We start from the raw sequence: 13,281 nt of genomic DNA on the forward strand, positions 1-13,281 counted from the left end.
GAGCTGGACTGGAGAGCTGGAGATCGTGGAACTAGCGGGGGTGCCGGTGGACATGGCAGACTGAGAGACGGTGGGAGATGGTATTGTTGCCACCGGTGCCCTAGATGCAGTGTTTCCTACTACGAAACTGGTGATTCCCTGACCCTGACTGCTTTGGCCTGGCAAAGAAACCTGCACAGATACTGCAGGTGGTGCGGAAAATGGTGGCCCTACACTGCCGGAAGGGATGTTGCGTTGCTGACTAGCTTCATTGGCCGAGGGTGCTACAACCTTAAGGGACGTTTGGTAGTTAGTCCAGGCTTGCAAATGCATGGTGGTTAAATGTCTATGCATGCAACTTGTATTGAGACTTTTCAGATTCTGTCCTCTGCTTAAGGTAGTTGAACATTTTTGACAGATGACTTTGCGCTGATCAATTGGATGTTGTTTAAAAAAATGCCAGACTGCACTCTTTCTAGCATCGGATACCTTTTCAGGCATTGCAGACTGAGCTTTAACCGGATGGCCACGCTGTCCTCCAACAGGTTTTGGCTTTGCCACGCGTTTTGGGCAAGATACGGGCCCGGCAGATGGAACCTGTTGCGATGTTGATGCCTGCTGCGGCCCCTCCTCCTCCACTTCAGAACTGCTGCCGCCTGCACCCTGTTCCCCCAATGGCTGCCAATCGGGGTCAAGAACTGGGTCATCTATTACCTCTTCTTGTAGCTCGTGTGCAACTTCGTCTGTGTCACCGTGTCGGTCGGTGGTATAGCGTTCGTGATGGGGCAACATAGTCTCATCAGGGTCTGATTCTTGATCATTACCCTGCGAGGGCAATGTTGTGGTCTGAGTCAAAGGACCAGCATAGTAGTCTGGCTGTGGCTGTGCATCAGTGCACTCCATGTCAGATTCAACTTGTAATGGGCATGGACTGTTAACTGCTTCACTTTCTAAGCCAGGGACGGTATGTGTAAAGAGCTCCATGGAGTAACCCATTGTGTCGCCTGCTGCATTCTTCTCTGTTGTTGTTTTTGCTGAAGAGGACAAGGAAGCGACTTGTCCCTGACCGTGAATATCCACTAACGACGCGCTGCTTTGACATTTACCAGTTTCACGAGAGGAGGCAAAAGAGCTAGAGGCTGAGTCAGCAAGATAAGCCAAAACTTGTTCTTGCTGCTCCGGCTTTAAAAGTGGTTTTCCTACTCCCAGAAAAGGGAGCGTTCGAGGCCTTGTGTAGCCAGACGACGAACCTGGCTCCACAGCTCCAGACTTAGGTGCAATATTTTTTTTCCCACGACCAGCTGATGCTCCACCACTACCACTACCCTCATTACCAGCTGACAATGAACGCCCCCGGCCACGACCTCTTCCACCAGACTTCCTCATTGTTTTAAAAACGTAAACAAACTAACGGTATTTGTTGCTGTCACACAACTTACACGGTGAGCTATAACTTCAGTATGATTTAGCTACCCCTTTACAGGTGAGTGAGACCACAACGAAAATCAGGCACAATGTTACACACTCTGTTGTTGGTGGCAACAAATGAGAGAGATGCCACACACGCAGGACTGTCACTGAAGCACAAATGTAAATATTAATCTCCCACTGATTTGTTTTTTTTTTTTTTTTTCAGGGAGACTTTAGGAAAAAAAAATAATAGAATAAAATGATTTTTTCCGGAAGAATTTAGAAACCAAATAAAATAAAATGATTTTTTCAGGGAGAATTTAGAAAACAAATAAAACAAAAAAAGGCTTTCTATGGCCCACTGAGTGAGAGATGACGCACACAGGAGTCAGGAGTGGCACACAAGCCCAGAGGCCAATATTTATCTCCCACTGATTGATGTAGTGATTTTTTCAGGTAGATTTTGGAACCCAAATCAAGCTAAAAAAATAATAGGCTTTCTATGGCCCACAATTGGAGAGAGAGAGAGAGAGATGGCACACCCAGGAGTCAAGACTGGCATACAAGCAGAAAGGGCAATATTAATCTCCCACTGATTTGTTTTGTTTGTTTTTTTCAGGGAGACTTTAGGAAAAAAAAATAGAATAAAATGATTTTTTCAGGAAGAATTTAGAAACCAAATAAAATAAAATGATTTTTTCAGGGAGAATTTAGAAAACAAATAAAACAAAAAAAGGCTTTCTATGGCCCACTGAGTGAGAGATGACGCACACAGGAGTCAGGAGTGGCACACAAGCTCAGAGGCCAATATTTATCTCCCACTGATTGATGTAGTGATTTTTTCAGGTAGATTTTGGAACCCAAATCAAGCTAAAAAAATAATAGGCTTTCTATGGCCCACAATTGGAGAGAGAGAGAGAGAGAGAGAGAGAGATGGCACACCCAGGAGTCAAGACTGGCACACAAGCAGAAAGGGCAATATTAATCTCCCACTGATTTGTTTTTGTTTGTTTTTCAGGGAGACTTTAGGAAAAAAAAATAATAGAATAAAATGATTTTTTCAGGAAGAATTTAGAAACCAAATAAAATAAAATGATTTTTTCAGGGAGAATTTAGAAAACAAATAAAACAAAAAAAGGCTTTCTATGGCCCACTGAGTGAGAGATGACGCACACAGGAGTCAGGAGTGGCACACAAGCCCAGAGGCCAATATTTATCTCCCACTGATTGATGTAGTGATTTTTTCAGGTAGATTTTGGAACCCAAATCAAGCTAAAAAAATAATAGGCTTTCTATGGCCCACAATTGGAGAGAGAGAGAGAGAGATGGCACACCCAGGAGTCAAGACTGGCACACAAGCAGAAAGGGCAATATTAATCTCCCACTGATTTTTTTTTTTTTTTTTTCAGGGAGACTTTAGGAAAAAAAAATAATAGAATAAAATGATTTTTTCAGGAAGAATTTAGAAACCAAATAAAATAAAATGATTTTTTCAGGGAGAATTTAGAAAACAAATAAAACAAAAAAAGGCTTTCTATGGCCCACTGAGTGAGAGATGACGTACACAGGAGTCAGGAGTGGCACACAAGCCCAGAGGCCAATATTTATCTCCCACTGATTGATGTAGTGATTTTTTCAGGTAGATTTTGGAACCCAAATCAAGCTAAAAAAATAATAGGCTTTCTATGGCCCACAATTGGAGAGAGAGAGAGAGAGATGGCACACCCAGGAGTCAAGACTGGCACACAAGCAGAAAGGGCAATATTAATCTCCCACTGATTTGTTTTTTTTGTTTTTTTCAGGGAGACTTTAGGAAAAAAAAATAATAGAATAAAATGATTTTTTCAGGAAGAATTTAGAAACCAAATAAAATAAAATGATTTTTTCAGGGAGAATTTAGAAAACAAATAAAACAAAAAAAGGCTTTCTATGGCCCACTGAGTGAGAGATGACGCACACAGGAGTCAGGAGTGGCACACAAGCCCAGAGGCCAATATTTATCTCCCACTGATTGATGTAGTGATTTTTTCAGGTAGATTTTGGAACCCAAATCAAGCTAAAAAAATAATAGGCTTTCTATGGCCCACAATTGGAGAGAGAGAGAGAGAGATGGCACACCCAGGAGTCAAGACTGGCACACAAGCAGAAAGGGCAATATTAATCTCCCACTGATTTGTTTTGTTTTTTTTTCAGGGAGACTTTAGGAAAAAAAAATAATAGAATAAAATGATTTTTTCAGGAAGAATTTAGAAACCAAATAAAATAAAATGATTTTTTCAGGGAGAATTTAGAAAACAAATAAAACAAAAAAAGGCTTTCTATGGCCCACTGAGTGAGAGATGACGCACACAGGAGTCAGGAGTGGCACACAAGCCCAGAGGCCAATATTTATCTCCCACTGATTGATGTAGTGATTTTTTCAGGTAGATTTTGGAACCCAAATCAAGCTAAAAAAATAATAGGCTTTCTATGGCCCACAATTGGAGAGAGAGAGAGAGAGAGAGATGGCACACCCAGGAGTCAAGACTGGCACACAAGCAGAAAGGGCAATATTAATCTCCCACTGATTTGTTTTTTTTGTTTTTTTCAGGGAGACTTTAGGAAAAAAAATAATAGAATAAAATGATTTTTTTCAGGAAGAATTTAGAAACCAAATAAAATAAAATGATTTTTTCAGGGAGAATTTAGAAAACAAATAAAACAAAAAAAGGCTTTCTATGGCCCACTGAGTGAGAGATGACGCACACAGGAGTCAGGAGTGGCACACAAGCCCAGAGGCCAATATTTATCTCCCACTGATTGATTTATTGATTTTTTCAGGTAGAATTTAGAACCCAAATCAACCAAAAACATAAATAGGCTTTCTATGGCCCACTATTTGTGAGAGAGATGGCACGCTCAGGACTGGCACACAAGCCCAGATGCCAATATTAATCTCCCACTTTTTATTTTTTTTCAGGGAAAATTTATAAACCCAATAAAAAAAAAATAATAGGCTTTCTATGGCCCACTATCTGAGAGAGAGAGATGGCACGCTTAGGACTGGCACACAAGCCCAAAGGCCAATATTAATCTACCTTTTTTTTTTCAGGGAGAATTTATAAAACCAAAAAAAAAAATAATAAATAGGCTTTCTATGGCCCACTATTTGTGAGAGAGATGGCACGCTCAGGACTGGCACACAAGCCCAGAGGCCAATATTTTTCTCCCACTGATTGATGTAGTGATTTTTTCAGGTAGATTTTAGAACCCAAATCAAGCAAAAAAATAAATAGGCTTTCTATGGCCCATTATTTGTGAGAGAGATGGCACGCTCAGGACTGGCACACAAGCCCAGAGGCCAATATTAATCTCCCACTTTTTTTTTTTTGTTCCAGGGAAAATTTATAAACCCAATAAAAAAAATAATAAATAGGCTTTCTATGGCCCACTATCTGAGAGAGAGAGATGGCACGCTTAGGACTGGCACACAAGCCCAATGGCCAATATTAATCTCGCACTGATTGATTTATTGATTTTTTCAGGTTGAATTTAGAACCCAAATAAAGCAAAAAAAAAAAAAATGGGCTTTCTATGGCCCACTGAGTGAGTGATGATGCACACAGGAGTCAGGAGTGGCACACAAGCCCTGAGGCCAATATTTTTCTCCCACTGATTGATGTAGTGATTTTTTCAGGTAGATTTTATAACCCAAATCAAGCAAAAAAATAAATAGGCTTTCTATGGCCCACTGAGTGAGAGATGGCACACACAGGGATGGCACTCTAGCAGAAATGTCAATCTTAATCTCCCACAAAAAAAAAAAAACAGGGAGTGTCCAACAATTACTATCTCCCTGCAGTAATCTCAGCCAGGTATGGCAGGCAGCAATAAGGAGTGGACTGATGCACAAATTAAATAAAAAGTGTGGACAAACAAAAAAGATAGCTGTGCAGAAAGGAAGGAACAAGAGGATTTGTGCTTTGAAAAAAGCAGTTGGTTTGCACAGCGGCGTACACACAGCAATGCAGCTATCAGGGAGCCTTCTAGGGCAGCCCAATGAGCTACAGCGCTGAGGGGAAAAAAAAATGTAGCTTCCACTGTCCCTGCACACCGAAGGTGGTGTTGGGCAGTGGAAATCGCTACAGCACAAGCGGTTTGGTGGTTAATGGACCCTGCCTAACGCTATCCCTGCTTCTGACGAAGCGGCAGCAACCTCTCCCTAAGCTCAGATCAGCAGCAGTAACATGGCGGTCGGCGGGAACGCCCCTTTATAGCCCCTGTGACGCCGCAGACAGCAAGCCAATCACTGCAATGCCCTTCTCTAAGATGGTGGGGACCAGGACCTATGTCATCACGCTGCCCACACTCTGCGTTTACCTTCATTGGCTGAGAAATGGCGCTTTTCGCGTCATTGAAACGCGACTTTGGCGCGAAAGTCGCGTACCGCATGGCCGACCCCGCACAGGGGTCGGACTTTGCCAAAAGTCGGCGACTTTTGAAAATGAACGACCCGTTTCGCTCAACCCTAGTAGACAGTTAATGGAGCATATCAGAAAGCTTAATGCCACCCAGGCTGACAAAAACTAAATGACAATGGAAATTTTACTCTCAGTCCATAAAAAATTTTTATGGAGAAACTTTACGGAGCATTTGGATGACTTATAAGTCTCCTTACTCCAAATTGGCACCAATAGCATTGTATGGATTATGTTTTGCACACTGTTTTATCCCTTTATGTGTTAGTTTTCAACATTTCCTGGGCCAAATGTTTTGCATATTTTGTCATGTGTAGTCAAATTTTTCCTAATTCTTTTTCTTTTTTTGTGTCATTTTTGGTCAAAAAATGGCAAAGACAAAACCACGTTTATCACCAGATGTCAGGAAGCTTATTATTCTGACAGAGAAGTCAGGCAAAAGTGTAAAAGAGGGAACTATGGAATTCACCTGCTCTAAGTCAAGTGTCACGTATAATAAAGAAAAAGAAGGTTATGGAACAGCTGACAAAGCTAGAAGTGGACGACCAGGGAAGACTTCCTCCAAAGTTGATCACATTATTAAGAAAAAGTCAGTATCTGATGTCAATAAAAAGTGATGTACCGCCAATCAGAGCCACTGGTGTTTCTTGCGTTATCATGCAGATGACAGTGTGGGAAACATCCGATGTTCAGGGTGCTGAACCCGAACAGATCATGATCCGTGCCCGAACAGTAGGTGTTCGGTACGGACACCGAACTTTACTCTTCAGGTAAAGGTACCGTTACATGAAATGACTTACCAACGATCACGACCAGCGATACGACCTGGCCGTGATCGTTGGTAAGTCGTTGTGTGGTCGCTGGGGAGCTGTCACACAGACAGCTCTCCAGCGACCAACGATCAGGGGAAAGACTTCGGCATCGTTGAAACTGTCTTCAACGATGCCGAAGTCCCGGGTAACCAGGGTAAATATCGGGTTACTAAGTGCAGGGCCGCACTTGGCGGTACAGCACTTTTTATTGACATCAGATACTGACTTTTTCTTAATAATGTGATCAACTCTGGAGGAAGTATTCCCTGGTCGTCCACTTCTAGCTTTGTCAGCTGTTCCATAACCTTCTTTTTCTTTATTATAACATACTGGTGGGATGTTATTCTGGATTATCTCAATGAGAATAACTGTTTAACTCCATATCAGCATGGGTTTATGAGAAATCGCTCCTGTCAAACCAATCTAATTAGTTTTTATGAAGAGGTAAGCTATAGGCTGGACCACGGTGAGTCATTGGACGTGGTATATCTCGATTTTTCCAAAGCGTTTGATACCGTGCCGCACAAGAGGTTGGTACACAAAATGAGAATGCTTGGTCTGGGGGAAAATGTGTGTAAATGGGTTAGTAACTGGCTTAGTGATAGAAAGCAGAGGGTGGTTATAAATGGTATAGTCTCTAACTGGGTCGCTGTGACCAGTGGGGTACCGCAGGGGTCAGTATTGGGACCTGTTCTCTTCAACATATTCATTAATGATCTCGTAGAAGGTTTACACAGTAAAATATCGATATTTGCAGATGATACAAAACTATGTAAAGCAGCTAATACAAGAGAAGATAGTATTCTGCTACAGATGGATCTGGATAAGTTGGAAACTTGGGCTGAAAGGTGGCAGATGAGGTTTAACAATGAAAAATGTAAGGTTATACACATGGGAAGAAGGAATCAATATCACCATTACACACTGAACGGGAAACCACTGGGTAAATCTGACAGGGAGAAGGACTTGGGGATCCTAGTTAATGATAAACTTACCTGGAGCAGCCAGTGCCAGGTAGCAGCTGCCAAGGCAAACAGGATCATGGGGTGCATTAAAAGAGGTCTGGATACACATGATGAGAGCATTATACTGCCTCTGTACAAATCCCTAGTTAGACCGCACATGGAGTACTGTGTCCAGTTTTGGGCACCGGTGCTCAGGACGGATATAATGGAACTAGAGAGAGTACAAAGGAGGGCAACAAAATTAATAAAGGGGATGGGAGAACTACAATACCCAGATAGATTAGCGCTATTAGGATTATTTAGTCTAGAAAAAAGACGACTGAGGGGCGATCTAATAACCATGTATAAGTATATAAGGGGACAATACAAATATCTCGCTGAGGATCTGTTTATACCAAGGAAGGTGACGGGCACAAGGGGGCATTCTTTGCGTCTGGAGGATAGAAGGTTTTTCCACCAACATAGAAGAGGATTCTTTACTGTTAGGGCAGTGAGAATCTGGAATTGCTTGCCTGAGGAGGTGGTGATGGCGAACTCAGTCGAGGGGTTCAAGAGAGGCCTGGATGTCTTCCTGGAGCAGAACAATATTGTATCATACAATTATTAGGTTCTGTAGAAGGACGTAGATCTGGGGATTTATTATGATGGAATATAGGCTGAACTGGATGGACAAATGTCTTTTTTCGGCCTTACTAACTATGTTACTATGTTACCATTGTAAAAGTTAAAAAAAACAAACAGTACATACTCACATTCCGATGTCTGTCACGTCCCCCGGCGTCAGCTTCCCGCACTGACTGTGTCAGCGCCGGCCATAAAGCAGAGCACAGCGGTGACGTCACCGCTGTGCTCTGCTTTACGGCCGGCGCTGACAGTCAGTGCAGGAAGCTGACGCCGGGGGACGTGACAGACATCGGAATGTGAGTATGTACTGTTTGTTTTTTTTAACTTTTATAATGGTAACCAGGGTAAATATCGGGTTACTAAGCGCGGCCCTGCACTTAGTAACCCGATATTTACCCTGGTTACAAGTGAACACATCGCTGGATCGGCGTCACACACGCCGATCCAGCGATGACAGCGGGTGATCAGCGACCAAAAAAAGGTCCTGATCATTCCTCAGCGACCAACGATCTCCCAGCAGGGGCCTGATTGTTGGTCGCTGTCACACATAACGATTTCGTTAACGATATAGTTGCTACGTCACAAAAAGCGTGACGTTGCAACGATATCGTTAATGAAATCGTTATGTGTGAAGGTACCTTTAGCCTATCACTACACATAATACTTTATGGTGAGTAATTGAATCCAGAAAAATGTTTCAAAGCTTGTTGAGTGTAATATAATACCGAAATGTACAGCAAAGCACTTAATACTCTATGTGTGAAAAATTGAATCCTTAAAAAAATTTCAATGCTTTTTTGTATTGTTATATAACACTGAAATGTACCACAGAGCATGTAATAGTCTATGGATGAGTAATTGAATCCATTTTTGGACTGTTATATGCCACCGAAATGTACTACAGAGCACATAATACTCTATAGATGACTAATTGAATACAGAAAAATATTTAAACTCTTTTTTGGATTGGTGTATAACACTGAAAGCTACCACAGAGCACTTAATAGTATATGGATGAGTAATTTAAATCAGAAAAACGTTTCCAAGCTTTTTGGTAGTGTTATATAACACCGAAATGTACCACAGAGCATGTAATACTGTATGGATGAGTAATTTAATTCAGAAAAATCTTTAAACACTTTTTTGAGTGATATATGCCCCCAAAATGTACCACAAAGCACGTAATAGTATATTTATGAGTAATTGGATCCAGAAAATGTTTTGAACTTTTTTTGGACTGTTACATAACACCGAAATGTACCACTGAGCACGTAATACTATGTTGATGAGTAATTGAACACAGAAAAAAATGTCAAAGCTTTTTTGGACTGTTATATAACACTGAAGTGTACCACAGAGCATGTAACAGTATATGGCTGAGTAATTCAATATAGTAGAGACTGTACCTAGAGCCTTTGTTGAACCACTCTCCCTGTTCCTGGAACTCTCTCTTCCTCACTAGGCTAAATGCAGAATGCATCTGATACATACAGCAAAGCACATAATTAGCCCTTGCAAGGGCTGTTAGTATGATAACTCAGCTTCAGCACCTGTATCATCACCATTGGACTCTGTTTCGCTAAACTGAGCACACACATGCCTGGACAAGCACTGTCTCCCTCCAATATGAACTGTCTGAGAGCTGAGAAATGGCCTCGAGCACCTGTCCTTTTAGAATCCCTGATTATGTCAGAAGGCCAGCCAATCACAGTAATGCCACTACCAAGATGGCGTTACAGTGACTCACAGGAAATCCCAGCATGCTTACTGGATGCGTAACAGTGGCCAAACTTGCAGGGTGGGGACTCGAGCTTGAAATCGAGCACCGGCTAATGCTCACCGAGTAACGAGCACATCCGAGCACCTGGATACTCGAGTGATATCCGAGTATTACCGAGCACGTCCGCTCATCCCTATATAGGAAGTATAGGAAGTATTATGCCTCCTATCAATTAATGAAATCTCGTTTGAATAATTGCAGTAAAGAAGTTTTGATCATTTTAAAACGGCTCCTGGTCTCACTGTTTCATTACATATTTAGGATAGGTTTGCGCAGCACAATTGTTTTGAGGGAAAGACGCATGGCACCTTAATACTGTGTCAAGATGGTGAAAAGAGTCAAATTATTATAATTATTATTATTTATTATTATAGCGCCATTTAGTCCATGGCGCTTTACATGTGAGGAGGGGTATACATAATAAAAAGAGGTACAATAATCTTGAACAATACAAGTCACAACTGGTACAAGAGGAGCGAGGACCCTGCCCGCGAGGGCTCACAGTCTACAAATGGAATAGAAGGAATGCCCAACTTTGGAGTTGAGTTTGGCCTAGCAGAAAGACTGCCCTGTGGAGAAACCCTAACCCATTGTGGGAGGTGTGTGCTCCAGGAAGGTGCAAACGAAAGACAAGTCTGGAACTCCGGGAGGTGATAACAGGAGGAGACGCCAAAGGTGGTGACACAGAGTGAGTAGCGACACGGCTGAAATGTTCAAAGTACAGCCCCGGGAAAGGTGGAACCAGAGGGAAAAAAACTGCAAGAAGGACAGACCCAGCACCATTACCCTGCTGTATATTGTGGAGGAAGAAGCTTACATCATAATGTGACGATATTGCATGCCACAAACCCATGCATGAGGGGGTCGGGAGGTGTTTCAATGCATATTTTCAGGGTCCCCGTACCATCAAACCATCTATGACCTGACAACATGTAAGCAGAAAACCCCCAGATCCCACAAACACACTAAGGGGTAATGGAATATGGTGTTTAGGGACCGTGACGTGAAGCAAACATTTCCATGAATCACGGTCTTAACCCCTACTTCCTGCTGCTCTCAGATTACATAGTGAAACTTTCTGATATATTCACTTTAAGTGCTGGCTTTTTTATGATATTAATAAACGGAATGATTTAACTTATTGTGAATCGTTGTGATGCAGGGTCCAATGCAACTTCTGATCAGCAAGTGCATATTACATCTTGATACTCAAACTCAAGCTTCCGTTTGGTGGGTGCAAAAACACTCGATGCATCTGCCATCTCAATAGTCAGCTGCCTAGGCTACCTAGTCTAGCCGGCAGTGGCCACTTTCAACTGCATTCACATTTTCAGAGCATGGAAACTGAAGAAAAGTATGATAGAGCCATTGGCTCCCTGCCCCATCATTTAGTTCTGTAGGCCTCAGCTGCTTGCTCAGCTTTTTCTGGAACTTCTGCAGAAGTGAATGATGAAATAGGCGCATGCGCATCGACGTCTTCCCACACATTGAAGCACCCATGTTCTTGAGGCAAGTGGTTGTCCTGAAGGTGGGACCTGCAGCAACCAGACATTTTTTGCCATATTCTGTAAAATGAGAATCCCTCTTTAACTTATACATGGAGCTGGTAAATAGTTATGCTCCAGGAGGACCAGGCATTAAAAATTTGTGGTCCATTTTTTTGTCGAAGTGCAAGTAAAAAAAAAAGTTTTGTGGGAACAAAATAAAAATCTGACTCTGGGGAAGATGTTTTAAAAGCTGAAAGGAATCAATTACGAGAGACGTGTGTGAATCCGAAAATAAGCAACAGGTGGGCTACAGAGAAAAGAAGTCAACAGGGTCAGGGCTGATGTTTGTGAACAAAGAGCAGAGAAGCTTCCATCATGGGATAATTATATCGAGGGTGATTAAGGGTGACTGCATTAAGTTTACTTACTTTAAGGTGAGAAACAATTTAACCCCTTATCAACGCACATGTTTTAGACCTTAGAAGGAACCTGTCATCAGCTCCATGCTGCCCAAACCATGGGCAATATGAATCAAAACCTGTCTGCGTAATGGAGGCTAGGTGTGTTTTACTCTGAAATTATGTGGCATCTCAGGTTTATATGTGTGTATATAGGGAAAGATTTATCACCGGAGAGCGTATCGGACTAGTCATTCAAGACACATAGGGCCCAATTCATTAAGACTGGAATCGCACATGGTACTTTTAATTAATTTGAAAAGCGGATGTAACTATGCCCCGTCACTCCATGGATCCTCTCCAACTCTGCCCATTTTGTCTGAGATACCTCAATCTGGTGTGAAAATACTACATACACGACATCATGACTGCATTACTGCTATATATTGAACATACTTACAAAAGGAAAGTACTTAATGCATAAATTGGACAATTCTTAAGAGCAAACCGGCCACGACAAGGCGACCATTCTCTAATTGGACCCAAAACCTAATATTTATCAAATGTGTCTCTCCCAGGCTAAAAGCTTACAAATAAAGGTGGAAGGTAGGATGAGACACTAATAAATAACATCCCTAAGATTCTGAGAACTTTTCATGGATAGTACTCGTACCTATGATAGTAGAATCGAGTTTTTCACTGACTGCTAAATAGGAGAAGTTGAAGAAACATTTCTTTGTCATCGAGAAAAATTGATGAAACTTTGATGGTAAAAACTGACACACTGACCAAACACTGATGAAACGTGGAATGATTTTCTGAGAAAATAAGTGATATCCTGATAGACAGAGGAGGAGCTCAACAAAATATGGAAGTCGTCACCATCTCCAACAGTATAATAAGAAGACTAACCAGCATCGCCGAATAGAATAAAGCAAGTATGAACAGGTGCAAGCTGCAATGACTGCATCATATACAAAGTAAAGCATACAGCAGCACTCTGTAAGAGCTAAAGTGTATGCAAAAATGTTCTATATGTATGTAGGAGTATGCTGCCCCATGCCCAATCTTCTCTTAATGCCCTTCCCCCTTATATTAGCTTCCATAGGGTTGACTATCTCTTCTGTATTCTACATATTTCTCTTCTATAACATATTAGAACCTGACAATTTCGCAGAACTTGGAACTCGGCCGAGACAGGTGTTCCAGCGTATGGGGAAGTCGGAGAGATAGCTGTTGGCCAAACAATGGACCATCTAATTAGTATGGAGGTTTTACGCCTTTCTGCTTTCTCATTGACAGTGTCTACTCAGGCTACACAGAGCTGTAAGGATATTAGTGTATTGCTTGTCTTGTTCTTGATCCTTCT

This window comes from Ranitomeya imitator, chromosome 10 (assembly GCF_032444005.1).
Source record: "Ranitomeya imitator isolate aRanImi1 chromosome 10, aRanImi1.pri, whole genome shotgun sequence".
Lineage (NCBI taxonomy): Eukaryota > Metazoa > Chordata > Amphibia > Anura > Dendrobatidae > Ranitomeya > Ranitomeya imitator.